The following is a 3,157-nucleotide window of genomic DNA, read 5'->3' on the forward strand; positions in this document are numbered from 1 at the left end:
TTAGGAGAATAAGGATTAATCAGAATCAGCATTAGCAACTCCATCCCCAGTGGGTCCCTCAGATGCCCTTATTACAGTGCATCCTGGTATAGAAAAAAAAATCTGAGCAGGGTTGCAGTAACCCCCTTCCCTCATCTGAAGGTTCCTGGATCAAGGAATAGCATGTCCTTTCCACATCTTCCTCCGAAATAAGGAGACAATCCAGGAATGAAGTCAGGGGTCTGGGTCCCTAGGGGTTAACAAGTTAGAGATCAAGGTTAGGGTAGAAATCAAATAGTCAGAGTCATCTCCCTGCAGAATCTGTCCCACTAATCTCCCTTGTTTTCTCTCTGGCCTATCACCCTTATATACCCCCTGTGTTAGAGCTGGGAGTCTGGGGGGAGGTGAGGACCAGGTTCTTCAAAAGGAGAGAGAGGGATGCTCAACAAGAGACCTCCATAGTATGTCATGGAGATCCTGAAGGAACAGCCCCAGTCCCCTCTCTGCTCTGAGAGGCGGTTCTAGATCAGCCACTGTCCATCGACCCTGTACTGGTCAGGGAGGCATTTTGGGATCGGGATAACCGGGTCATACAGGAAGATGCCATGTAGCCCATGCCTTGAACAAAATATATGACAACTTCAGACAGCTTGCCTGGCTGGGTCAACTGGGGCTGACCTCCAGAATCTGCCATCTTGAGGAAAGACGTCTTGGTTGGATCCAGCTTCGAATTACACTCCACCACAGCATCTTCATAGGGTGCCTGGTCTCCCACCACAAGCATCACAGGGCACTTGAGGGTTGTATCACCCCTACAATCAAAGTGTAGGTCTCGATGGTTGTTGTAGCTGTTCCAGAAGAGCTCAATGTTTTCAAAGTTAGGGGCATGCATAATGGTATCTCGATATTGTTTCACCATCTCTGAGTCACTAGACATCTCCTCCTGACTGAAGAGGTGCTCAAGAATCATATCAGGGATAGAGGAGGTGAGGCCAGTCAGCTTGTGGGCAGCCCAGTCCATCCAGCCCTTCGCATTGCAATCAATGTTGATGAAAACAAGGCCTTCCACTAGGTCTGGGTTTGAAAGAGCAAATCGAGACAGGATATGGCTCCAGCTCCAACCCCAATTCCAATTATGGTAGAGAAGTTTAAGTACTGCAGGATAGTAGGGATCATGTCTGCAAGCTGGTCCAAAGATGGATACTGGTACCCCAAAGAGAATACAGGTGCTCCCTCCTCCATTCCAGGGGCCTCCACATGAACCCAAACAAAGTTTTTGATAATTTCCTGCATGTCTCCAAAGTCAAACAGGGGCTTGAAGCAAGTCTTATAATTGAGTCCTACATCATGGTAGGTGAATATTGCTGGACGCTTGGGTTTGGGAGTGCCATAGACAGTAAAAGTGATGGAGCCATAGGGAGTCTCCACAGAATGAGTCTTAGCAACTTCAAGAGTCTGTCCTGGTAGCAATGGCTTCTCCTCAGTAATATGCACCTTGTGTAACTCCGCCGTGGTGGCTGGACTCTTAATGGTTGAATGAAGTGGGGAGTTAAAGGTGACCTAGGTTCTCACTCTTCTCAGTCCAGGGGTCTCTGCTCTATGGGTCCTGTGGTAGCCTACTCTGCTCCCAAGCAAGTAGATGGAAAACAAGCCCTGGGGGACTATTACTTTCAAATTAGAAAATCAAAAAACTGTTATTTTGTTATGTAATTTTGCTATCTCATACTTTATTTTTCTTCCTTAAGGATATGATTTCTCTGTCATCACATTCAACTGAGATCAATGTATAACATGAAAACAATGTAAAGACTAACAGAATGCCTTCTGTGGGGGGATGGGGGAGGGAAGCAAGAATGGGGTGAAAATTATAAAACTCAAATAAAATTTTCTAAATAAAAAGAAAGTACAGGTGGAACAGAGTCTTTCACCTGGAGAGGCTAGAGAAATTAAAATTCAGCCCCTTCCAAAGCTTGAGCCTGGGAGTATAGTATTATCGCTTCTTGGTCCATTGGCACCTTTTACATACCTGGAAATCCCACCACAATAATACGTAATAATCTAGATGGCCCCCACTGTTACAGTTATCAATACTGGAAAAAGTTCTGTTTTTTTTCACTTTGCATGATACAGTATTGCAGGTATTAGTAATTAAGGCAAAATGCCACCCACATTCCTCCATAGATAATTTTTGGGTACAGAAATTCACCAAGGATAGGGCTGTATTAACTTTAAATGTAAAGGGAAGACTTCTACAGGGCATCATTGATATGAGGGCAGATAAATCAGTAATCAGTTGAACACAATAGCCTTCTCATTTGCCAACACAAGCCAGTAACATTGATATGTGGGGTGTGGGATCAGTCCAATGGCCTTCTATTAGTTCCAGGTGGTTAACATGGGAAGTAGAGGGAAAAAGAGGAGCTTTTTAAACTTTATGTGTTAGGTACCATCCCTATTGCACTTTGGGGATGAGATATTTTACAGGATGTGAAAGTATCTATAAAATCCCATTTTTAGCAAGGGCCATTGCACATCAACCAGCCCCTGCAATAAAATATGCTGATCCCATCACTTTGAAAAAATCTATCCCCTACATGGGTGGAACAATGGCCACTTTCTACTAAAAATTGGCAGCTTTACAAGATATCACAAAAGAATAATTAGATCTTGGGCATATAAAACCATCTAATAGCCCATCTAATTCTCCAGTATTTGGTATTAAAAAGAAATCAGGAAAATGGAGAATGCTTATAGATCTTAGAAACTAAATGAGGCTATGGAAACTATGGGTTCTTTGCAACTAGGTCTTCCATCACCTGTCCTGATACCTAGGGACTGGTCATTTTGGGTTAAAAATTTGAAAGATTGTTTTTACACTCTAAGAATATAACCTAGGGATGGTAAGTATTTTGCATTTTCAATACCCAGTATAAATTAAAAAAAAAAACATATGATATTTTCAGTGGAAAGTTTTGCCACAGAGAATGAAAAACAGCCCAACTTTATGTCAGAAATATGTGAGTAGGATTTTAGAACCAATTAGGCAAAAGCAATCTGAAGCATATATCATCTACTATATGGATGACACTCTTTGTGCCCATAAAGATATACAGAAACTACAGAAAATTCTGGATGAAATCAGAGAATTGGAGTTACAGAATTTAGTAATTGTACCTGA

The 3,157-nt window shown here is 42.3% G+C and overlaps 1 pseudogene; it reads right to left on the reverse strand.

The window, feature by feature from the left end:
- Nucleotides 1-320: 320 nt before the first annotated feature.
- LOC141511193 (protein NDRG2 pseudogene) lies at nt 321-1,505 on the reverse strand (annotated as a pseudogene).
- Nucleotides 1,506-3,157: the final 1,652 nt, after the last annotated feature.

Source organism: Macrotis lagotis, chromosome 2 (assembly GCF_037893015.1).
Source record: "Macrotis lagotis isolate mMagLag1 chromosome 2, bilby.v1.9.chrom.fasta, whole genome shotgun sequence".
Classification (NCBI taxonomy): domain Eukaryota; kingdom Metazoa; phylum Chordata; class Mammalia; order Peramelemorphia; family Peramelidae; genus Macrotis; species Macrotis lagotis.